The sequence below is a fragment of the Eurosta solidaginis genome, chromosome 1 (assembly GCF_040869045.1).
Source record: "Eurosta solidaginis isolate ZX-2024a chromosome 1, ASM4086904v1, whole genome shotgun sequence".
Taxonomy (NCBI): domain Eukaryota; kingdom Metazoa; phylum Arthropoda; class Insecta; order Diptera; family Tephritidae; genus Eurosta; species Eurosta solidaginis.
This window is the reverse complement of record NC_090319.1, coordinates 16,763,256-16,790,442: the sequence shown is the minus strand read 5'-3', so window position 1 is coordinate 16,790,442 and position 27,187 is coordinate 16,763,256. Positions and strand designations below refer to the sequence as shown.

At 36.4% G+C, this 27,187-nt stretch overlaps 1 protein-coding gene across 2 annotated transcripts in view; it reads left to right on the top strand.

The window, feature by feature from the left end:
• Positions 1-27,187, top strand: part of LOC137238899 (uncharacterized) — a 183,919-nt gene that overhangs the window by 27,460 nt on the left and 129,272 nt on the right. The window contains exon 1 of one of the 2 annotated variants that reach the window (XM_067763928.1): positions 3,792-3,922. The exons of the other annotated variant lie outside the window; for it this stretch is intronic. The gene's annotated coding sequence lies outside the window, so the exon portion shown is untranslated. Of the gene's footprint in view, positions 1-3,791; positions 3,923-27,187 lie in introns of those variants that run through there. 2 annotated transcript variants of the gene reach the window in all.

The following is a 27,187-nucleotide window of genomic DNA, read 5'->3' as shown; positions in this document are numbered from 1 at the left end:
AGTCGGACATCTATAATGTCCTCCTTGGTCTCAGATTTTGAACAGCGTTTGCTCTTCAAACAACATTGGTTTCGTGACGTTGCATAAGCATTTCCATGCTACATTTCGATCCACCCTGACAACTCATCATCTGAATTATGGTTCAGCAGGAGCAATTCCAACGTTGCATGGTCTGTCAGAATCACTGACAGGTTGAAATAAACAACTATCTTCTCCTGTCCTTCGACCACTTGTGACGAAATGCCTCCTATGAAACACCTGGAATCGGATATACCAACTTTGGGGATGTGTACAAATGGTCCTTCAATGTTTGGAAAGCCTCTTCTTGCTCCTTCTTCCACTCAAATGCTTTTTATACTCATCTGAGAAGAGTTCACAGAGTATATTAATTTAAAAAGAAAAAAAAAGTTTTGCAAGCTGTAATTTGGCAGCTGAGTATGTAATGTACGGTTATACCCGAACATAGCCTTCCTTACTTCTTTTTCCTCGTAAGTTCATGAAGGTTATTGACTACGCTGGTGAAATTTGGTGCAAGACGGCTGTAGTTCGCAAATTTTGTGGTCCTGAACAATCTTTTACTGCTTCTTTATTTTCCTTATTTGGACTTCATTCCTTTTAAGCAGCGAATAATTTTTGGGACTTGATTTCGGTCCAACGCCAGCTATTTGCTAAACAATTTCTGCCAATTTCTTAAGATGTTCCTCAAAGATCTTTGCTGGTACATTGGTATCGTTCAGGCGCACTTAGCATGTCTTTCAATGTAGTCCTGAAAGGTAGCTACTGATTTCCATAGTGCAAAGGGCATCACTGTAAATTGCGACACTGAAGGATGCCTACTCAATATCCATTTAAATAACTATATGGACATCAAATATCTCGACATATTTCGGGCTTTTTGGGAAGAACTTCGTCGGCTTTTTTTTCGGTAGCATACGAAAGCGACATAGTATTGATTAATAAGCCGTGTTTTTTACATGTATATACATCTACATCTGCCGGTAAAAAAACGTTTATAATCATTTAGATAATGTTTCGAAAACCCATCTAGCGGCTTTTATTGAAGACTCGCGGCAGCGGTTAAATAACTCGCTACAAAACGGATTGTACTTCATAGCGGAGACGTGCACCTCTGTTGGTCATGGTGTATAACGTATAAGTGAATCGGGGGCGCTGAATCGTGGTCACGCACACCTTTCGGTCATAGAAGTGGATAATAATGTAGAGATAAAATGGAGTGACACATTTCAATTGCAAGTGAGTATAATGCATACTGAAGTTTAGCAGTACTAATTTTCTGCGAAAAATTTTCATGAGTTTAGATAAAAATATGCACTTGGCAGTCCATATAAAGTTTAAGTGCATATGCAAATACATATAAAAAATAATTAAAAAAATTTTAAGTTAAACGGTTTTATTGAAAACAACACTTACATGAAGTAATAATAATACTAAAAGCTGGAAAATAATTGGGTAGGTCCTAGGTACTAGTCATCACACTTCTCATCAATTTATGGCGTTAATCAGACAATGAAATAAAAGCGTTGAGCACGTGAAATCGGATTCTGAACTATAATTCTAGTTTCAAGCTTGTAGCTTATCGGGAAGTTATTTAAATTTTAATTACAAAATTCTGTTCGGCCGGCCGCTGCACAGAGTCAAGCTAAATAAATCCGTTTAAAAAAACACAGCTATTATTGGCTTATAGTCGATGGTGAATTATTATCGTCGAAATAACTGTTTATTATGGGCTTATTTTCCCTGCCCATTGATTTTCTATGGGATTGTTATCGGCAGGTTACAGATATGTTATCGGTTTAATATTGAAGTTTATTGGTGTTTGTTTCATAATAAACCGCTGATTTTTTCTTAACGACAAACTGCTGATATAAAGTTGGTTCCACTGCGATAAGAAATTGATAACTTCTCTATGTCTAATCGATAATTTTTTTAACAAATCGATAGATTTGAGATATTATGTCGATATATTTTCAACAACATAGCGATAACTTTCATGGGAAATTGATTACTTTTTGATAACAAATCGATAAAATAATCAACGTCTTTTCGATAGTAAATGGAGAACTGTAAATCTATTGCCACACGCTTCATTAGTTGGCATAATCGTACGAAGTGGCGTGCAATCTCTACCAAATTTTATTGTTATATCCCTTACTTACTTCGTCATACTAAGCCATATTTGCCTCGAGGTTAGTGATTTGCTTTTTTATAAGATGTCGATAGGTTACTCACACAAATTTCAAAGAAGCGCTTTCTTTGCAACAAACTGTTCGATTGTGATATAAAGGCAGAAACAAAAGACAAGGAAACATTTTTTGTTCAATTTTTAATCAATCAACAAAGGTAAAATCTTATATGAGTTAAATGGGGATTGCCCGTATCGCTTTTAAATGTATGAAAACATTTATTTCAAGCAATTTTTAATTTTATAATTTATTTAATAATTTGGGCTTCTCTGAAAACCGTCTTACAAACATGCATAACTTCAACACATAACTACATACGAAGTATGTGATGAGTCGAAGAATATGCGAAAGAAGGCAATTGGGAAAAATTTACAACAACTAAGGCATGTTGTAGCTGAATATGTTTCTAACCATTTCAACTATCGTACGAGTGCGAGTTCGACTCCCACTCCCGGGAGAAAAGGCTTTGAAGAGATTTACAAGGTATAATCGAAACAGCTGTTGCCTTGTCCGTCCTGATGTCACGTTGTTTAAATTTTTCCCAAATTATTAAATAAAAGGTAAAATCGTTTATGTACTTAGATGAGTCCTAATTCGGTCCGCGGAAAATTCGATAAGATGTCAATTGGCAAGCAGGCACAGTGAAGATGGAAAACTTCAATCAGATTATGAGTAAATTGAAATTCACAAGAAATGATGACTTCCACCCATTATTAAAATTTTTAGAAGGACAAATATTTCGCAATAGTTTGCCTTTACCTGAAGTTAATAACGCAAGAGATATGTACCTGAAACTTCAGAAGTAACTAATAAAGGTGAAACAGCTCGCTGTGTATGAGTAGCTCATGTATGCAATTTTCTCAATAAACCACCTTGCAAAAAAACGTGCGATTAATCCCTTAAGAGAGTGGTCCCCGATCGTTCTCTTCTGTCTACATTTGGGTAAAATTGATCGCTCTTTTGGGTACAGTTGGGATTAGACAGTTTGAAATCTATGTAGCTCATTCTCAGAAACAATAAAACAAAAAGCGGCAACAAAATGAGGGAAATAAAAAAGACTAAATGTTTTTTAATCGAATTGTTTAAAAATACAAGGACCATATATTCTATTAGCGTAGCGTTTGATTTGTATTATATTTTTTTACAACGCGAGTACGAAAGAAATAAGCAAAATTAATGAAATCTCTAAGAATTGCGTTCGGCTATAAACGGGTACAATTAGTCTCTTCATAGGACATGCTCGAACAAAAGGGAACAATTCAGCGCGTATAAAGATGTCAACACTGGCATTAGTCGCATACTCCTTTGCGACTCTTCCCAGATTCTTTCTAGACTAATCGCATTTTTGCAGGGCAATTTGAATAATGAAATACAATAACACCAGCGATGCCTTTTGAAATGCAATGGGAGCAGGCATAACGACTTTCATCCATACATTTATTCGCATATGTGTACACGAATTATTTGCGACCTGTAGGATCATTTGCTTGACGCATTTAGTGTAACTCACCCCTAAGCACTTAAGCATAAGTAATTCGCATACTTAAGTATGTTGGCAAGTGTACTTACATTGTCGATTTTCCGGCCAACTGAGACACATAAAGGAAATGCTAATATTGCGCGCTCGGTTCGAAGTGCGGTTACTTAGACAACGGTGATATAAGGAAAATGTAAATACATCCACTCTGCGCTATCAGCACAAATAGTTTATGCGTAAAGTAAGTATGACACTTAATTTACATAAGTTAATTGTTGTTGGGAAGGCAACTGTTTAAAGTTTATGAAGAATCCTGTTACAGAAATCGGTATTGTACAAAATGAGCAGTTAAGAAGTAAGGGTGTACAGGTTCGAATGGCACGAAACATTATGTACTCGGTTGTGAGCTTCTATTATACTCAGCGGGCTTTGCACACAGAGTATATTAACTTTGAATGGATAACGGTTGTTTGTACAGATGTGAAGGAATCGAGCTATATATAGACTTACATATGTCAAAATCATCAGTATCGAAAACAATTTGATTGTGCCATGTCCGCCCGTCTGTCCGTTAACACGAGATATCTTCACCAAACAAGAGCTTATCTGGACCCAGAATAGATTGGTATTGAAAATGAGCGAAATCGGATGATAACCTCGCCCATTTTGTATATATATAACATTTTGGAAAACAAAAAAACTTCATTATTTAGTAACTAATACACCTAGAATGTTGAAATTTGACGTGTGGACTGATATTGAGACTCCTGATAAAAATTTGCAAAAATTTTTTAACATGGGCTTGGCACCGCCCAGTTGTGAAAAATAAATTTTACAAATATTATTAATCATAAATCAAAAATCATTAAACCTATCGTAACAAAATTCGGCAGAGAGGTTGCCTTTACTCTAAGGAATGCTTTGAAGAAAAACTAACGAAATCCGTTAAGGACCACGCCCACTTTAATATAAAAATTTTTTAAAAGGGTCGTAGACGAAAACTGGATCGGTTAAAGACCACGGCAACTTAGATATAAAACAAATTAAAAGTGTCGTAGACTAGAATAATAAGCTATAACTTAGCAAAAAATAGTTTTGAATCAATAATTTTTCACTTATTAAGTTTTATTGTAAGAGGAAATGGGGAGACATTTTTTTTTTAAACGGTTGGTGCCACGTGTTATGTAGAAAAGTAATTTATCTGAAATGAAATGTAAAATTAAAGTTCACGCTGAATATATAATGTTCGGTTACACCCGAAATTAAACACCTTTACTTGTTTTGCACCAAGTTTTTGTTACAATGTGTCATGTTATTTATCTGATTTTTTACACTTTCATTAGAAACTAGTCTTTACCCGCAGCCTAGCACGCATTAAGCAAATACAATATAAAATATTCTACAATAAAGCTTCTGAAATAATAACGCACACCATCACTAAACAGTCCGGAGATAATACCCCAATGATTCATGGGTGTTTCCAAAATGATCTCAAAATAGTCCGAAATAGGTAAGAAAATATTTTAGAACTGATTTGGTGACAGTATTGGAATCGTCCTGAAATAGTGCCATTAAGTGTACGGAAACGGGCCCGAAATTGTATAAAAAACAATGATGAGATATTTTGAAAAATTTTCGATATAATACCAAAAAAGTCTTGAATTTATCGGAAAAAGCCTCCTAATGGTCCTAGATAATTCAATGAAAGTCCTGAAATGATTCCGATATATTCCTGGAATGGTGCTGTATGTAGTTGGTCTGAAAACTGCCTCCGTTTCCAAAATTGTTTAGATAGAAATCAACATGAAGCCTTACCTATTAGTTAATATGAAAGTTTCTTCGATATCGGGATGTCTGGATGTTTAATTTTATGAGTTAATTTAAATTTGTCTAAAATAATATACTAGATTTTTAAAGAAGATGGCACCCTATTGTCCTTTGAGAACACATTTTTATCAAATTATCCCTCAACGGTCCTGAAATAGTTCCGAAAACAATCTCGATATAATCCGAGAGGATAAAATATCCGGTAACAAACCTTCCGATATTATTCTCAAACCGGCTTGTGATGGCTCCGAAAACAGTGCCGATGTAATCTCGAAAAGAATCCCGAAACCATAGGAAGATAATCCCGAAATGCTCTAGGAGATACTTATTATTAGAAAACAACCAACAAATAAACGGCCCAGAAATAGTCCTAAATAAAAAATATTAAAATAACAGACGACACAGCTGCGAAATAATCCTGAAAGAGTCTACAAATAGATCGGTAGCGAACCAGCCTAATAGTCCCGGAAACCATGCAAAAAATTAATCAGCTTAGCAATAAAATTGGAATCCGAAATCGGACGGGGCTTAATAAATTTGTTACCGAAGTGTAACTGTTTTGTAATCGACGAGCTATCGTTTTGTAATGGACATGCAATGGGCGTGTCATCCATTTCCTTTCCAGGATTTATTGGTTTGTTATAGGAGGGTTATCGATGAGGTTTAGACAAATTATCGACTTGTTATCGAAGTATTATAATTTTTCTATCGAAAACAAGGCTTTTCAATGATTAACAGAATTTTAGTCGACGAGTTGTCTGTTTTTTATCGATTTGTTATTTAAAACTTATCGACCATTTAACGAAAATTTATCGGTATGTTGTCAAAAAGCTATCGGTGTTTTTTAACAAAATGTTATCTGTTTGCTATCAAAAATATATGGATATGCCATCGAGATGTTATCGGTAGTTAACGGAAAGTACCGTTTTGTTTGTGCACTGTTATCAATATGTTAACGGCGTGTTAAAGATTTTTTATCGAAAAATTAGCGAAAGTAATAGTTTTGTTATGAAGTAGTGAACGATTTGATATCGAAAAGTTATCGATTGCTTTTAACTTTTACTCATTTGCTTCTTAATAAGCCCCATATCATTGTTTTCTGGTAAAGCTGCGTCTGTTGTGGTTTAACTTCAATACCAGGGCTACATGAAGTTATTTTTTTTTTTTGGAAAAACATAATCTTTACTTTAAACCAGATGGCCAATAAGTCAGAAGCACTCTTAAAATATTTTTAAAATTTATATTGAACAATTTGGAGGGCTACAGTTTGGTTTTGGCCATTTCCAACGTTCTGACGGCTATACCGAGGGCCTCAAGCGTATCTCAAGAGACAGTCTGAGTGAATAGAGGTGACGTGAGCTTCATGAAACTGAGTAAAAGAGAGATGAGGTGTGCAAAAAATAGTTTTTTAAAAGATGGCATATATGTACACAGTAAAGTATATTTAAAAACCTATTATTCAACATATTAGAAACCTAAATCAATCTTGATTGTTACTCAGGTCTATACCTCAAAGCCCATCTATTTGAATTATACTGAAAAATACATTTATTGTTGCCAAACGATGATATACTTGGAAATGCTGTAGTCAATGTGCCTCGTTATTTGAAAATTGAATGCCATAGCAGAAGCACTTCACAAATTTTTCATATAAAATAAATTGCCAAAAAAATTGCATATTTGTTCAACCCAAATACACACAAGCGCACTTGGTATTTCTTCATAGAGAAAAACAAATTATGGGAATTAAATTGTTTGCTTGGCCGATTGCCAAAATAGATGTAGATGTAGATATATAGATGGAAAGCGATGGAGCGGGAAACGCATACATTTCTTTTGAGTTCTTTGCAACAGTTTGCTGATAAATACGATTATTATTTCAGTAAAATAAATTTAAGCAATTTACAATTTTTATGGTCTGCGAGTAAAGCACCTCATAAAAAGTCATTTGAGTGCCCTCCTAGATGGATAACTAATAAAAAGTTTAATCGAATTTGTATAAGTGCAACGACTACCAAAAGAATTTGCTCTGATGCATTTTGTCTGAAATTATTATACGTTGCTATGATATATATTTACACTTTCCATATAGATAGGTTGGAAAAAAGTTAGTTAAAGAGAGTTGGTACAGTTAGGTGATGATAACTGTTCGGATACTGGGTGCTAGGTGATGTACTGTTCTTTAATATGAGACTAAATTTGAACGGTTGGCCGGCGGTTTATAAAAAGACGTGTGATGGATCGTTGACAAAATTAAAAGCGTATTTCGGAAATCGTACTCGATGAAATGGTGGATGGAAAGTGATTAAAGGTGGATGGTGGCTAGTAAAATGGGAAGGGGTCAACCATTGCCAAAGCTACCAGTTGACTTAGAATGACGAAACTGATAAAGGATGAATTTGTGTATGTCTCAATATGACTGATGGATAAAGGAGGGTGAACAGTGGAAGTGAATGATCAATGAATGGAGTCAATATTACCCATAGAGGCAATGTGGTGCCTAATGTGCCGATTTCCTAATACATGATGGATCGTGAGCATGGTGAGCCAACGGATGGTGAAAGAGAATCTTAATTTGTTTCAAGGTATGGTTCCGTAGGAATGGTTTCAGTATATGCGCCGTTGTATTAAACAGAATGGAAGTAACAACCGTTGCTTATCTTAATTCCCAGTCCCTAGGCAAAATAAAAAGAGTTGGTGACTAAAGCTACTTATCGAAGTTGTTGTCGAAAATCGCGCTTTTCATACCCTTGTTTATTGCAAGTATATCTCCTTATGCAAGTACGAAACAAGATAAACTTTTTGAGATGTTTACGCACTTGCGGTAAGCGGTTGTGCGCAAATGAAATGCTTGCAAGTGTTGACTTGCTTTACCACTGTGTCTTTCACACACATGCTGATCGCTTAGATAGAGGCTGCGTTTTAGTGATAGTTACAGACATCACTACTTTCTATACTATTGACGCTGTGTAGAGATAGTGGGGATGTAATTACTTGAAATGCTTCTGAAAGCAGCATTACAGTGTGAAGTATGAAAATGGTCTCGAAATAATAAAACGATGGAAGGTGTATAATCGATGTTTGAAAAAAGTAGTATATAAATGGCGGTTCTAGACCAAATGGTGAAAGGAAAAATGTGAAAGGAAAAGTATATACGAACCGACACACATATATATGCAGCAAAACAATTCCGCTAGGTGGCGCATCCGTTCTTCCGGTTTGTGTTCTGGCTGAGCTTCCGCTAGGTGGCGCATCCATGTGTGTGTGTGAACTTTGTGAACCCAGCAAATAATCGAGCGACTGATACTGATCAGGTACTGTTCTGATACTGATCTGATCAGTATCTGATCAGTATCAGTTCAGTATCTGATCAGTATCAGACCAGTTTCTGATCAGTATCAGATCAGTCTGATCACATACGGATCTGATACTGATCATTCGCTCGATTTTTTGCACACACACACACACACACACATACATGGTTACGCCACCTAGCGGAAGATTAGCTAGAACGCAAACCGGAAGAACGGATGCGCCACCTAGCGGAAGATCAGCCAGAACACAAACCGTAAGAACGGATGCGCCACCTAGTGGAATTGTTTTGCTGTATATATATGTGTGTCGGTGTGTATATACTTTCCTTTCACATTTTTCCTTTCACCATTTGGTCTAGAACCGCCATTTACATACTACTGAAAATAATTCCGAAATGGTTATTCTGATTTTTCTGATTTAGTTTCGAACTGATCCCAAAATTAGTCTCCATATGACTCTGAAATAGTTCTGAGTTGATACCGAAAATTATCTTGAAATCCCGCAAGAGATCGCGTAATAGTTCCGAAATGTGTACAAAGTTATTCCGAAATTTTTTTTTAAATTTTATTCAAAAGAATTTTGCAATTACCAGTTTCGGCAGTAGAAAAATATGTTTATAAATTTTTGATTATTTTGCATTCGAAAAGCTACTGCGTTGATGACTAGATGTAAATTATCGATAACTTTAACACAAAATCATTTATCCCTTGGTCTTGAGACGCAGATAATCCTCCAAAAGTCCCCTAGAACTTTGAGAGCGTTGTACATAGTTTTGTCTGCTAAGCGAGCCTAAAATTATGCTTGTCATATACCATACCAAACCATGAAAAGCGAATCGTCCACGTGGACGAACACAAGCGGGCGAAATGGGAGGAGCACCTAAGAGGTTGTAACCTCTCTACCGGTGTGGGTAAACTTTGGTCCACCGTAAATTCCCTATCGAATCCGACTAAGCACAAAGACAAAGTTTCCATCGCCTTTGGCGACAAAGTGCTGTCGGATGCGAAAAAATGCGCGAGCGCTCTCTGCCGACAATATATAATGCATCCTACGGTTGACAAAGATAGACGGAGAGTCAATAGACACGCACATAAACACAAATTCAGCGCGTCACCAATCACCATCACCGCTAAAGAGGTTGAGGACGCCATTGGTCGCGCTAAACCATCCAAAGCAGTGGGCCCAGACGGCATAGCCACGCCGATGCTTAAAAGCCTAGGGAAAGAGGGTTGCAAATATTTAGCGCATGTCTTCAACCTGTCTCTTTCCACCTTTGTCATAACCGAGAAATGGAAAATGGCCAAGGTGGTCCCGCTACTGAAGCCTGGGAAACCAGCTAACATAGGAGAGTCGTATCGTCCGATATCTCTCCTATCGCCAGTAGCAAAGACGCTTGAAGCCAATTTGTTCCCTTATTTCCAAGCAAATTTGCAGCTAGCCTCTCATCAGCATGGCTTCAGAAAACTCCATAGCACTATGCAATAAAATAAACGGCTACCTCCCTGATCTCTCCAGTTTTTTCGCCTCGCGAAGCCTGGCATTATCACCAACTAAATCTTCCGCGACCTTATTTACAACATGGACGTCCCAAATGTCGACCATTTTGAACATCCACGTCGATAGCACTACGCTACCGACTGTCCTACACCCCAAAATCTTGGGTGTGACGTTTGATAGGCTCTACATTTTTGTGAGCACGTAGCCGCAATTGTTCCGAGAATTCAGAGCCGTAACAAAATCCCCAAATCCCTCGCTGGCAGTACCTGGCGAAAAGATAAAGAAACGCTTATGATTACATAAAAAGCAATTAGCCAGCCGATTACGTGCTACGCGTCATCCATATGGTCGCCAAGCCAAAAAATTATCCACTGGAAGAAAATACTGCTCTCAGAATTTCCACGAGCTGTCTTCTTATGTCCCCAGAACACCATCTGCATAATGAGGCGAGAATACTCCCCATCAGGGAGAGAAATGAGATGCTGACCAAACAGTTCCTGTTGAATACCCAGAAACCTGAGCATCCCAACAGACATATGATTGATGAACCAGCACCGCCTAGGGGCTTAAGGAGTCATCTCCGTAAGCATTTTGAGGAAATACGACACCTGAGAACCCAGCCGTATGAAGCAAAAAAACACAAGCAGGTCCTTTGTGAATTCCATAAACAGGCGTCGGAACTTTATGCCGGGAATTGCCTGGTGAATCCAGTACTTAAAAAAAGTATCCAAGGCTCGCGGAAGAGGAACGCATACTCCCCAGGGAAACGCGTGTCACTCTTGCTCAACTTCGTTCTGGATACTGTAACAGGTTAAACCCTTACCTATCCAGAATCAACCCCGACATACAAAATGTATGACCCGCTTGCAGTGTGTCCCCACATGACACCAACCATCTCTTTAATTGTAATGTGGAACCAACGCCTCTAACACCCCTTTCCTTATGGTCCACCCCTGTTGAAACGGCAAGTTTCCTTGGACTCCCGTTAGAGGATATTGATGACAATTTGTGATCGGTCACGGCTATTAGGTGGGGCGAAGCATTGCTACAACAACAACAACAACATGAAAAGCGAATTTTTGAAACCGACGTTAAAGCTTGAAAGAACATTAGCAGGAAATATGGGGTTCTTCGGTACAAAAGTAAAGCATATCTTCTGCTTTAAAAACATGAAAAATGGCGTTAGTACCAAGTACTCGTAAAGTTCGATGTGTAAATATGAAGAAGTACGTCTGGAAAACGTATTTTTAAAATAACTACACCTCGCCCAGAGGTTTAAATAGGACCACATCAGAGGAAACTTTATCAGAAGACCAGGATTTTAAAAATAGCTTCGCCGGCTTGTTTTTGGTAACAGCACATACCGACTATCGTTGTTGTTGTTGTTGTAGCAATGAAGACACCCCAAAGGTTTTGTAGAGTTGTATCGACGTTGACCGGTAACAAGCACCAGTAAGGTACTACCATCGCGGGAACTATTAATACGGCTACATTGAACCCTATGAATTGCACTCATCAACCCCCTGAACTCCATTCTATTATCATCTTATCCTTTTTTTATCGGCGTGCTGCTGATTTTTCAACGGCAACTCATCGGTTCATTATTCAAAAGATACCGACAAAACCTCAGCAAAAAATGTATGACACATCTGTAACCCGTTGATAACGAGCCGAAAAGAAACCAAATAGGAACCGATGACGATAACAAGCCGATCGATTTGATACTGAGGTATCATAACAAACCGTTGAGTTGCCTTTAAAAAATCAGCAGCACGCCGATAACAAATCAATAAGTTTTCGCTGATGAATAATTACTACGACTCCGATAACAAATTGATAACTTTTTGATAACATATTGACAACAAAGCGATACCTTTTGGTTGGCTGGTAACATTCAGATAAAACATCAAACACTTTTTTTGCAACATATCGACAATCTTTCGATAGATTAACGATAACTTCTCAATAACAAGTGAATAGCTTTTCGATGACAAACTTTTCGACAAATAATCGATAGCTTCTTGGTGAAACATTGACAACATGCAGATAACATATTAGCAACTCTCTGATAACAAATCGATAGCTTTTGGTAAACGAACCGATAACCTTTCAATATATAATTGTTAACATTTCCATTATAAATGGATACATTTTCGATAAGAAATCGGTAGCACGTCGATTACAAATAGGTAACACTTCATAGCTCAGCAATAATTTTTTGAAAGTTATAGAAATTTTTACTATAACACATCGGTCTAATAAAGAAGTCGATATCGATAAATTCTCGACTAAAAATTAAAAACTCAAAGATAATAGCAGATTAAATAACAAATCGATAGCTGGTCTATACCTTTCCTTTCTTTGGCCTTGATTTGTTGTCTGCTATCGCTCAGATCAACTGCACCGCATACATTCGTCCCAATTTATGGTATAGTTTGCTACACTAACGGTTAAATTCCTCATTTACCCATACCGTGAGCAGAGAGGTTTACACACCAAAATGTCTATCGTTTTTTGAAAGACCAACAACAAAAAAATGAGACTCTTTCAACTCAGCTTCTAACTTAGGGAGGCCCTTCGCATACTTTTATATTCGTATGGGGAAAGACCCCATTCAATTTTCATCAACATATTTAAGTCAATTGAATTTAAGTTATAAATGCAAAATAATTGCCCAATTTATTTGAAAAATATTGCTACAGCAATTAAATACTTTTTTATTGATGTCACGTTTTAAATATTGCAGATGAGCCGTTCACATCATTATATATTAATTGGCAAATAAGTTAAGCGCCATCATTCATCAATCATTTTTTATGCTTACATTCATATGCATAAAGACTTGCACAATGTGTATTAATTTTCTTCCTATTTTTGTTTTCAATAAATATATATGCAACAGTAAAACACGGCTGCCAATCCACAGCTGTCAAACGTGACGTTGGCTCAACGCTATCAATGCCAGTAAAACCAAGATAAATGGACGACACAGCAGCTGAGGTTGAAATACTAAGGAATTTATCACTTACAGATAAAAGTAAAAACATATCTACATTCCTTGTCCCGGGGGTTTTGTATCAACATACATAATACACATACATGCATATATAAGCATTTGGCAAACAGTTTTTTTTGTTTTCATCATTCGACTATTCACACATTCGATCCTCTAGGTAGGTACATGCATACACCTACACTGAAAGAAATGGTGCTAGTAAAATCTACAAATCGGCTCTGTTGTTCTTGACTTAACGGAGATTCGGTGAAATTGATCGAATTATGGTTAAGTCAACAGAGTTCTTTGTCAAGCGAACAAATTAGTTTAGTTATTTCAACAGAAGAGAAATTGTCGGTGTTAAGTTAACAAAATTCCGTAAAATTGACAGATTCCTAATCAATCTAACTGATTTTTCTGTTAACACAACTGATCTCACTGCTCATTTAAACAGCGATCAACAATCAATGCATGAGCAAATTTCAAAGAGAATTTTACGCTCACTGCGCTCTCTACTTTGTACTTATGACGATGGTGTCACTTGTTAAAAAAAACACCAAAATAAGAAAACCACAAAATCGAAAAAACACAAAAAATGGGAAAACGAAAAACCCTTTTTTGAAGTTACTGTGCAAAAAATTATGAGATATCGGGACACCTACTTATCGGGTACAATTTTGCAACTTCTCCTCCAAGCGAAATGCAAAATTGCGCACTCTTGTTTCAAAAGTTTTGTTTGAACGAACAGGATTTTCCAAAGCTAGTAACATTTTGTTCAAGTTTTTATGAACTTTCGCTCACGCGAACGAATCTAATAAGATAATAAAAAACATCTTTTTTAATGTTGATGTTTCCGACAGCATAAAAGTTTGAGTTGTTTTGGAATCGTTTCAACTTACGAAAATTAAACTTGTCGAATTACATGTAAAGTTTCTCCAGTGGTGAATTACCTTCCTGCGATTTGATTATATACTTTTCTATAACTTACAAGTTCTCTGTTTAAAATGTTATGTCAAACATTTATACTACAAGTTTTGTTAGAAACAATCAAGTGTGGCAACTACATGCGACAGAAGAAATTGAGAATGAGATGAGCTGCAAAAGAATTGAGAATCAGTTGTGTAACTACTATTTTCATTTCTATTTGCAAAGCGAAGTTCAAAACTATAAATTAAATAAATTATAAAATATAAAATTTGGTGAAAGTGTGTTTAATGAAACAAAATAATAAAGTGTATAATGTTTAATGTGTGCCAGCATATTTGATGTACTCCCAATTGAAGTTCGTTTAGTAAGTGCGTCCATATGTACATATGTATATCTAGCAAGCATGCGTATTTATGTATTCACATATTTACGTATGGATGTATATGGCAACATAGGTACTTTCGTACAAAGCTGTCGCAACAACTTTTTTTGTTCATTTGACTACTAAAACGGTCAATTACGAATCAACGATTTGTGCCCAATTGATTCTATATTTTGTTGCGATGGATAAAAATTTACAGAAATTTCGGTTGAATTGATCCGTATTTCGGTTGATTTTACCAGGTTTTTTCTTTCAGTGTATGTACATACATATGTAGGTATCTTATTACCATGGGACCAATCTTTGGCTGTCTACTGTGATGTCTTTTATCAAGTCCATTCTACAGTTTTCCCATTCCTAATGTTTTTTTATTTGCTCATTACTTTGTTGTTTTTACATTTTCCTTTTTCATTTTGATTATTTCACATGTGTTATGCAACAAGTCTTCTCTAAGCGTTGAAACATTTCTCCGACATCCAATAGTTTTTGTGTCTTATGCTTGCTGCAACAGTTTAATCGATATGTGTGTTGTGGCATTTCTTCTGCAGGAAACCAAAGCTATTCAAATGAGTATTGGTTTCATACCCAGCGGGGCAATTGAATATTCAATACATGTATTTAGCTTCAGTGAAAGAAAGAATGTTTGGGGTTTAGAAAAATTTGTTTACAAATTCATTTAGAAAATTGCTTTTATGCGGACTTAAATGCAAAGTGCGTAATTTAACGAGCGTGAAATTTAGCGCAAATCAAATCATGACGTATAGTATTCTAAACCTAACAGCGTAAACGTGTTAAATCTCAAGTGCAACATTATAACGCGTGTCGGCGTAAAACCATTTGAATATAAGCGTCAGCGTAAATGCATAAGCACAAAACCGTATACGCTTTTAATGGCACAGTTAAATTTGAAGTCTTAGTCATACTTACATATATGGGCATAACCATGTCGTGCTATAAGCGTAACATCGTCATACCGTAAGTGTAGTAGCGTATAGGCGTAAGCATTACAGCAAATAAACGAAAAACCTTACTGCCGTAATAGTGATAACGTAGTAGCGTTAATGTTGCAACGTATTAGCGCAATCGTGATAGCGTATGATGTAAGCGTATTGGCGTATACGTAACGGCTTATAAGCATAAGCGTAAACGTGTATAAGTGTAAGTGAAACAGTGTATTTGTGTAAGCGTAAGAGCGCATTAGCGTAAGCAAAACAGTGTTTTAGCTTAAGCGTAAGCGTAATAATCTATCAGTGTATACGTGGCAGCGTATTATGAACGGAACATATCACCGCAAGCATAACCATGTATTAGCGTAAAAGCGTAAAAATGTGAGCGTAATAGTGTACTAGCGTTAGTTTAACAGCGAAATGGCGTAAGCGTAACAGCGTTATAGAGTAAAGGCTTATCAGCGTGAGCGTGAAAGTGTGCAATATCTATTTTAACAGCGTATTAGCGTAAGCGTAACATCGTACAACCGAAAGCGTAAAAGTGAATTAGCTCAATAGCTTATTAGCGTAGGCGTAATAGTGTACTAGCGTTTATTTAACAGCGGATTAACGCAATCGTAACAGCGCACTAGCGCATAAGAATGCTGGCCTACCCGCCTTAAATTGCTATTTTACTTTAAATTGAGAATTTCAATTGCTAATTTTTGTAGGATAAGTAGCTGAAAGCTATATATTCGATTTCAATATACTTTTCTCGTCGGCATCAATTTAGTTGTCCTTTTTATCTTATTTCCTTTTTAAAAACAAGTTTTTGGGCATAAACTTAAGAATTTTAAGTCTTTCAGCGACTTTTTATCGTGCACAACTTAATGTGAAAATTTCCAAGGTATGTGTGTGTGTGAAACAAGCACAAGAGATCATCAATCTTGCCCAAAGCTGAACTCATTGAACGATGAAAACAGTTTGTGTAAACATATTTATACATTTATGTACATATGTATGTATTACATGTTGTTGCTTTTCTTACTTGACCGATGGCTTCTTGTTCATTTAAAAACAAGAACAAACGAAGAACAAACAAAATTGCACATATTTTGCAGTCAAGCTTTATGCACTTTGATGCAGCATACACACACACACACACATATGCATATATACATGCACGCCAGAAATATAATAAATTATGGCTGTTTAAGTTGTATAGTGAAATTGTGCATACAAAACAGAAGGATTAATATAAATTTGTACATGTGTATGTATGTATGTGTTTGTGTATGCTTGTATGCGCTGGTTTGCTCGTTAAACTTTTCCGCTTGGTTGTTTCCTAAACATTTCTGCAAACAACATACACGGCACACACATACATGCACACTAGTTTCAAAATAACAAACCAAACCCAAAATGTTGATGATGGCTTTTGGCAGCCATTTCTCACTTTTAATTTTCCTTGTTTTACATTTTCGTTGGCTTTAGTTATATATTTTTTTCTGTGTGGGAAATTTTCCTGCGTTTTAGTGTAAATACAAAGAAACAAAAAAGAAATAAGAGAAATCGTAAGAAAAAAAAAAAAAAAGAAAACAAGAAAAAAAAAGAAAACCTGAAATTTCAAGCTGAACGCTTGTCTGGGCGTATTTATTTCTAACAGCTTGACCTGTTGGCTATTTAATTGGTCAAAGTTAAAATTTATTTTTAAGTTTTAAGTGTGGTCATTGAAGGGTCACCGCCAAGTAGGAATGAAACAATTTTGTTGCTATAAATTTGGCGTCTCGTAAAAATTATTACCTTTGTGTTTTGCCTTTTTCTTGCAATATAAATAAAATTAAACGAATTTTAAGTGCTCAATTGGTGTTAATAGGATTAAGTGTTTGATCTTAAGGGCAGCAAAGAAAAAAAAAAAGAAACAGCATTGTAGTTGTAAAATGGACCAACGCCGTAGAGCTCTTTTATGCTTCCTTATTTTAAGTCAACGCGAACGGTTTGTGGGCGTTTGAAAACTTAAGATGTAGCATACCATTCTGATGAATTAGAAATTGAAGAATTATTGCGATATGGTAGACTTGGAGCTCGTATTAAGTATAGGAACGTCTTAAAAGGCGATAAAAAGGACTTTTCATAATTGGGCAAAGCCACCTGGGAAACATTTTTTTAAATCGTTGTAGCTCTGCGCTTAATTAACCACAATAAAGTTTGGTACTGCGGCCATAGAGACCAAGATCTAAGGTTTTGCGGAAATGTTAGCAGTGCAACCGCCCACTTCCTCTGCTCTACACAATTTTGGATTGTATTCGGGATGACTTGCCAACCATGCGACTGATTTTGAAATCAGTTCGGACATTATTTGAGAATAAATTTCGACTAATAATATTTGGTATCTGGGCCGTATAAGAGGCAAAACACGACAAATATAGCCTCCTTAAAACTTTATGGTTTCGATGAAATTTGGTCAGGTTACTCTGCTTCAGGTTAACTTAATTTTGCTTAAGATAGATGCGAAATGCTAAGAAGTTGCCGGTTTGTTATTAACCTTTTATCGCCGAGTCATCGGACCATTCGAATCACTATTTCGCTGCAGCCAAAATACGCGTCCGGCTCTGCGCGGCTAAAAACAACTAACAAAAATACCAGAAAAGTTAGACGTCGGTGAGCTGCAATAGCAAAAGAGTGCAAATGATTACGCAATTCGACTGTCACACCTGCTCGCTGAGAGCACAAGTCAACCAGACGGAGTGCAGAAGCAGCGGGAGCATATCTCTAAAGCATTTCCTATCGCTGCCGAAGAAAAAATTTCATTACAGCAAGGCGTGGTGATGGTCGGATGAGTTTATAAACAGTCTGATCATCGCAGCAATGTGGGTTCAAATCCCAATACCGATGAAAAAAGCTTTGAAGAGATTTACACATTGTAATCGAAACAGCTGTCCGTTCAACAATAAGAATGAGGGAACGTTACCGCGAGTTGAAAAGAAACAAAAACGCAGAGGCAAAAAGGCGTTAGTGCCCGTCCAGGAAAAATGATGAGCCCGAACCCACAATAGATGATCATTCAATATATGTTCCCCCACTTGACCATCACGAAGTAGGAATAGCGATACTCAGATTAAAAACAACAAGGCCACGGGCGCTGATAGATTGCCAGTGTAGCTATTCAAATAATGCGGCAAAGTTTTAGTAAGGCGCAGGCATCAACGTCTATGCAAAGTTTGATGGAACGAGTACATACTCGACCAATGGAATCTATATAAGTCTTCTTTGCGCAGTCAACAAGAAGGACGATCATGCAAACTGCGCAAACTATCGCAGAATCAGCCTTCTTATTATCGCATATAAGGTCCTGGCGAGTGTAGTGTGCGAAAGATTGAATACAACCGTGAGTCGGCTGATTGCATCTTATCAGTGCGGCTTCAGACCTGGTAAATCTACCATCCACCAGATTTACACAATGCGTAAATAATGGAAAAAAACCCACGAAAAAAGAATTCACACACATCAATCCTTCGCTGCCTTCGACATCATGAAAAGGAACTGCCTATATGCCCCTATGCTTGAATTTGATTTTATCGAAAAACTTATATGGCCGTGCAAAATGACGTTTAGTAACAGCACCATTTCAATCAAAATTGGGAAGTACCCAGCTGAGCCGTTCGAAACTTAACTAACGGTGATTACTAAGGAAGATTTAATGATGAGATGTATGCAGATACCAACATAGCCAACTAAATTAAAACACAGCGGCTACGCTGACTTCGTCATATTATGCGAATGAATAATAACCTCCGGCCAAAGAAATATTCTTAGCAGAGGAAGAGGGCAGCCCCCACTTCACTGGAAGGATCAGGTAGAAAATGATTCAAAATCCCTTGTTGTAACCAATTGGCGCCAGTTATCCTAACGACTAAGGGACTGATGCGCCTTGTTGAAAGACCATAATCATTTAAGCGGTTAAGCGCCATTTAAGTTAGTAAGCCGGTAAGTTTCGCCGAGTTTCTTATTCGTTTCGTTTCGGATTAATATCTACGGTTCAATAATTTTCCATTAGTAATATATACAAACTTTTCAATAATAAATCTATAACTTTTAAATAGTAAACTGATAAACCGTCGATAAAAAATCTCATTGATAACCTTTGTTATCGATAACAAACGTACACTACTTCGATAACTTTGATGATCTTGAATCAGTTAACTCTTTGTTATCATAACCAAAAATTTATATTGTAACTAATTTAGGGAAATCCTAAACTGTCGAATAAATAACTCCAATATTCAGTATTGCAAACTGGTCTTTATTTAGATTAATTTGGGAGTACTTCACAATTATACTTCACAACTAATAGCGTGTATAAATCAAACTGATTACTGATCCCTCAGCTTGCGCTGCTTTTTTACTCTCGGTTTTCTCGTTCAGCCATTTCTCCTAAGGTCTAGTCATTTCGCGAACAGTTCTATCTCATGCTTGGTTACCAGCTATATACATGTATATTTGTAGTGTATGCGTTTCTACTAGCCATATGCGTGTGTATGTGTGAGTATCAACTTCTGCTCTTAGCTGATCAGTAAATATCTACATATATGTGAGATATTCTTCGTCGCCGTCTCTGTAAGTTCTGCTACTTTCTGTTTTTTTGTTGCTGTGATTATTTACTAACGGCATAGTGATGTCAAAATTCGCCACAATGCTCTCTTGCAGAACGGCAAGTTAACTTTTTAACTCAGATTTAATTTGACATCAGGAATTAAACTTATAAAATTTTGACAAATTTTTCAAATTGACTCTGAGCTAACATAAATAACAATACTATTATCATTTTTGGATATTAAAATTCAAAAGAAAATTCAATTTTAATTTTTTAAGCCTCCATAAAGAAACCCTAGGTATGACCATCTTAAGGAGTGAAACTGAAAAAATTAGATATACAAGGACCACCCTAGTATACATATTGCAATAGCAACATTTATACCACTACCAATTCACTTATTCTCAACTTGTCATAGTGAGTTAACAATTTCATTACAATTCTGAAGTCGTAATGAAATTACAGTAACTTTATCTGGAAGTTATTCCACCACAACGAATGAATACATTGAATCATCACTGCTGCTACTTTTTCTCCCAATCTGTTTCTTACGCACGAATAAATTCAGTAACTTTGCTATTTGATCTTCTGTGTTGAATATAATTTTGCAACAAACCCACACTCAATATACTAACTTTTTATCAACTACACTAATTACCTGCTTAAAGACTTCATTCGTATTTATTCTTTGTGATTTATTCTACGTCGGTTTGTGATACTCATTTTTCATTTTAAATGCCGAACTAATTTCCTTGTATTTTGTCGTGAAGTGACGTTTTATATTTAAAAACTTTGTTAAATAGTAATTCGTTTAAATTTGGTTTATTCTTACTTCGGTTGTTCGTAAATTTTAACTATTTCTATGTTGGTAATCGTCCTTTGCACTTTCGTAACTTTATTAATGATTGTACTTTCGGTCAGTTTGCTTTATTTGTTGTGAGGGCACATTTGTATGAATGACGATAGAGAAACATAAGATCTTAATCTTCCATTTAATCTTAACGTCTGCTAAGTTCATTTGTAGTAACAGGCTAATCCATTGGAGTAAAAGGGAAGGGAGAGGGGCGTGATTTTTATCTTGTATTCTCTTCTTTTTGGTTGTTGTTATGGTCCATTCATGGCTAGAGCATGGCGAAATGTGCATAGCTATGCTAATACGTCTGCCCTACCGCGTGAAACACTAGTCATTTTGAGCGCATGTAAATGGCTCTAATGGGAATGTGGTATCCTCTTTCTCGTTTTCTCATGATGCTTGTGTTTTGTAAAAATGTTTAAAGAAAATACTAATAAAGCGAAAATGTTTAACAAAAAAAGTTGTAATTTCTTGCAACCTGCTCGGGCGCCAACGAACACATACATACGGAATGCGCGACTGCGAAAGATGGCGAATTTTTGATGATATTTCACGAAAATACTTTTATGAACCTTTTAATTAAAACTATGCAAAAAAATCTCAAAAGCGTTCTCGTAAATATTTGAAAGTTAGAGAAAGGTTTACAAAAACTGTTTGACTTTTTATTTGCAGTATACTGAGTTTCTGAGCAATTATGCAGTTTTGTATCTCAATCAATTTCAGGCTAATAATGTACAAACTATATTTAGGTTTCTCAAAATTAGCATTGATTTTTGACATATTTTTTTGTGAAGGTTGGGTTGGGATGAACTGACCGATCAGCGACGATCGCAGATAGACTGAACTAGTCCGTAGTGTTACTAGAAGGTTGTTTAATGACCAAACTGAAATACCCTATCAAAAACCAGGTTCTATGTTATAAAATAACTCCATTCTCTTGCCAAATACTAGAAGCTTTCTAGGACCTAAGCCACTTGCTGCTTCCAGATCTGACAGGTATGTCACGCACATGCTCGATTGTTTCCTACTTTAACCCGCACTTCCTACATCTGCTATCACTGACGAAGCCTAATTTAAAGGCATGTGACGCCAGAAGGCAACGTCCAGTTATAGTACCCATGGCGAGTCTAGAGTCCTCCTTTTTAAATGGTTTTATTGAGCTTGACTTGACTGGCTGGCTGGCTGGCACGAATGTTGTAATAGAAATTTAAGCAACTTCCCGATAAGCTACAAGCTTGAAACTTGGAATATAGTTCAGAACCCGATGACAATGCAATAATAAGAAAAAAAATCGGATAGGTGGCGCATAGATCGAAATATTTCAAAAAATCGTATTTGTGGTCCGATTTGGTTAATATTTGGAACAAATATTGCATACAGTCCGGTAGAAGTGACATCAAAATACTTTGGAATTCGAGTAGGAACAAGCATACGTGGTGCAGAGTCGCGTAAAGTCCTTGGAAGGATTGTGTATTGAGGACTTAGATTGTAACAAATTGTCAGGAAAGAGTCCTTGTAATAATGAGACACTAAATGAAATAAATAGAATGAGAAATAATAGGCAATTAAATAAAGACTAAAAACTTGAAAATAAAATAATTATATAAAAAAATTTTCTATTAAACGGTTTTATTGAAAACAATACTTACATGAAGTAGTAGTAATAAAGAACGCTAGAAAATAATTAAGTAGGTCTTAGGTACTTGTCATCACACTCCTCATCAATCTAGGGCATTGATTATGCAATTAAATAAAAGCTTTGGACGCGTCAATTTTCTATTGATAGTCATATATGAGACCAACTGAAACTTAATCAGGGCCACGCCTAACATTTTCAGAAATTTCACGCGCCCAACGCTTTTATTTAATTGTCTGATCAACGCCCTAGATTGATAAGGAGTGTGATGACTAGTACCTAGGACCTACCTAATTATTTCCTAGCTTTTAGTATTATTATTACTTCATGTAAGTATTGTTTTCAATAAAACCGTTTAACTAAATTTTTTTTTTTTAATTATTATTAATATTTTTTAAATTTTATTTAATGATAGGTGTAAGTTTTTTGGTCTAAAATTGTAAGACCTACACCTGATCTTCGAAACTTTACAGCACCGCGCTTGGGTCCACGCCTTTTTCGCTTGCTCAGTCATGTGAAAACCTGGCTTTCTCTTAATCTCGGCAAATCTAATAAGGACGTCTATGGAGAAAACTTCAAATAATGCGCACTTTTTAGGTAGTTCTTTCGCTTTTTCATTCCCATCTCTTCCCATATCTTCCCATATGCTCTGGGACCTTATTAAGATGTATGCGTCTCCTTATGCCAATTCTTTCCGGGGATTGCTTACACTCTAACACACTTTGAAATGCTGCGCCATATGCGGTTATTGCCTTAGTTGCTGCTAGGCTGCCAATATGAGAGTTAACGCGCTTGCAGTTTAAGCTATTTTCTTCCAGTGTTTCTACCAGGGACGGAAAATAATAATTTTTTTTTCGGAGTCGAAAAAGTCCTGGTCAAAAAATTGTCCTAGGTGAAAATGTTTGAGTTCCCAGGTATCCCTATAGCAAGATCATGTCGAATCATGCATCCTTTTTATTTTTCGAACTTTTTCCAAAAAGTCCACATATAAAAATAAAATCTGTAAAATCTCGTAGTATAAATGGCGAACTTGCAGGGGATTTTTGCAATAAATTTCGTTCCAATACAACTATTGGAGTGAAAATTGGTAAACCGCATTCTGCTATGATAGGAAAGCTTTCCAAAAAAAGAAATGATCGTAATCGGTCAGTAGCCACGCCTCTTTCTGTATATAGAAATTTCCACACAGAACATGCATTATTTGAGCATCTAAAGAAGCCGCGTTATTTATATTTGGCACGTAAATTACTGACATTACATGTAGTTGATCCACATAATTTTTTTGGACAATGGGCAAAAGTGGCACCAAATACTTTCCAAATAAAATTTTTTGGATTTTCAAGTGCGATAGCTCGTACATACTTTGAGCAATATTTTTGCAAATTGGTAACCGAACTTCATATTTCTATTTGTACATACCGACGGAAAAGTTTTAAAATCGAATTAAAGTCACACCCACTTGTATATAAAAATATCAAAACTGGCTACTTGAATTCATTGCTAAGTACGTGAATATGTCGGAGTTATTTCGGGACTATCTCGGGATCTTTTGGGGATCCTTCCGGTATCATTCCTGGTCATCATTCCCGTCCGGGGTCCCGTGAGGATTATTCCGGTACTTTTTCGGGAGTATTCCGGGATCGTTTATGGATGGTTTTCGGGATCGCATCTTGTTTATTTCGGTATCATTTGGGGACTCTTCCTGTATAATTTCTGGATGGTTTTCGGGATCCCGTTAGGGTAATTTTGGGACTTTTCCGAGACTATTTCGGGATGATTTTGGAGCCCTTCCGGCATAATTTCTGGATAGTTTTCGGGATTTGTCCGGGATTCCGTCGGAATCGTTTCGGAACTATTTTGGTATCATTTGGGGACCCTTCCGGGATCATTTATGGACTCAGCACACATGCCTTTTTAAACCATGAGCTTTTATGGCCATGGATCTGCTGCTAATTATTCGTAATTAAAGTTCGGTATGTTTTATTTTTAATATCTAACACAGCTTTTTCGTTCTATTTTTGATTATTTTAAATGAATCCTGTAACGAATTATTATAGCTATAACTACACCTTTTGTAATATTTTAAACAGCTAAACACACGAAAAAGCAACACTATTTTCATCTAAAAAATTCTCTTTGGGTTTAGCTAATTGTAGTTTTACTCCTTTGTTCTATGAATAGTAATTCCTTCACCCCTGTCATATCAATAATTTAACTTAAAAACAAAATTCTAACTTCTTGGTTAATTATTGAGCTCAAGGCCGCAAAGATAAATAAAACACCATATATTTTGTGGTATTATAATTTATAAAATTATTCGATATTTCGGTTTCAATCTGAAACCATCCTCAGGACTAGAAAAACACAAAATTACGAATAACAAACATTAGGCATTTGCAGCAAATCCATGGTCATAAAAGCTCAAAATTTAAAAAATCATGTTAGCTGAACTATCGGTTTCGAAGAGTATTTAAATGATCCCGGAAGGGTCCCCAAATGATACCAAAATAGTCCCGAAATGATCCCGACGGAATCCCGGACAAATCCCGAAAACTATCCAGAAATTATGCCAGAAGGGCTCCAAAATCATCCCGAAATAGTCCCGGAAAAGTCCCGAAATTACCCTAACGGGATCCCGAAAACCATCCAGAAATTATACAGGAAGAGTCCCCAAATGATACCGAAATAAACAAGATGCGATCCCGAAAACCATCCATAAACGATCCCGGAATACTCCCGAAAAAGTACCGGAATAATCCTCACGGGATCCCGGACGGATCTCGAAAGTCATCCAGGAATAATACCGGAAGGATCCCCAAAAGATCCCGCAATAGTCCCGAAATAACTCCGACATATTCACGTACTTAGCAATGAATTCAAGTAGCCAGTTTTGATATTTTTATATACAAGTGGGTGTGACTTTAATTCGATTTTAAAACTTTTTCCGTCGGTATGTACAAATAGAAATATGAAGTTCGGTTACCAATTTGCAAAAATATTGCTCAAAGTATGTACGAGCTATCGCACTTGAAAATCCAAAAAATTTTATTTGGAAAGTATTTGGTGCCACTTTTGCCCATTGTCCAAAAAAATTATGTGGATCAACTACATGTAATGTCAGTAATTTACGTGCCAAATATAAATAACGCGGCTTCTTTAGATACTCAAATAATGCATGTTCTTTGCGGAAATTTCTATATACAGAAAGAGGCGTGGCTACTGATCGATTACGATCATTTCTTTTTTTGGAAAGCTTTCCTATCATAGCAGAATGCGGTTTACCAATTTTCACTCTAATAGTTGTATTGGAACGAAATTTATTGCAAAAATCCCCTGCAAGTTCGCCATTTATACTACGAGATTTTCGATCTAGTTTGTTTATGATAAATTGCTAGTATTATTAACAGAAATTTTCAAAAGTCCATAAGGTTTTCAATTTTAGGAATCCAGGAGAATCGATTGGTACCAAATTTTTTTAATTCGGATAAGCCGTTTCTTTGTTATCAAGCGGGACTTTTATTTCGGCCTTAAAAAATAAAAGTCTTGATTTAACTTTTATTTCGGGACTTTTATTTTTAAAAGTCCGAGTCTAACTAGTTCTATCGGACTCAAAAAATCCGAAAATAATTTCTATCTTTATCCAAATATATTTAAAGTCCAAAATTAATTATTTTGCAAGGACTTATATAATAAAAGGAATAACAATTTCAACCCCTGCTTTTTACAGCTTTGATTACACCTACGCCTTGTGCGTGAAAAACACTTCAGTAATCTGGCAGCTTGTAGAATATGTTTATTTCCGGGTCAGCACAGTATACAGCAGACCCTACACCTTCCACTACTTTGGAAATATCGTCAGCCCTTCCACCTTTTTTGTGTCTCTAAGAGCCCATTCAAAGCGCAGACACGGGATCAGGTAGCCTGTTCATCTTGTAATTAATGACACTATACTACTTTGGGCATATGGTCTGCGCTCAAGCTGTCCCGATGCACTGAGCGTCGTTACAGTTGTTAACGCTATGTTCTATACCACCAGGTTTACATGTGGAATGTGCAGAAAAGCATACAATGGAACCGTCGGGGTTGTTGTCAGGGTTCCCATATTGGTAAGCATTGACAGCCTGCATACCCCCTCAAAATTTTTGAGATAGGTTCTTTTTTGTGTGGCCGTCTACCAAATAAAGACTACATAGTATAGTATAGGCTTTACAAACACTATAAATACCCAATGAGAAAGAGAGGGCGATAAACCCAACGTACACCGCAGCATTCTTTTACATGCATAAAGTGCCCTTGAGGCCATCTTCAGTCTCTTCTCCACGTTGAGCTTCGAAAATTTGCTAACGATCGTATCGCTAAACTGTTGAATAAATAACTCAACTTTTCAATAATGCAAAATGGCCTTTATTAAAGTACTTCACAATGACGTACTTCACAATAACACTGCTATTGCTCGCCAGGTGGCTTCTTAAATCAAACTCATTGTCGCGCCTCTACTGTTGCTGTCTTTTTATCTCTATGATTTCTCGTTCGCATCTTCTAGGAGCTCACAGC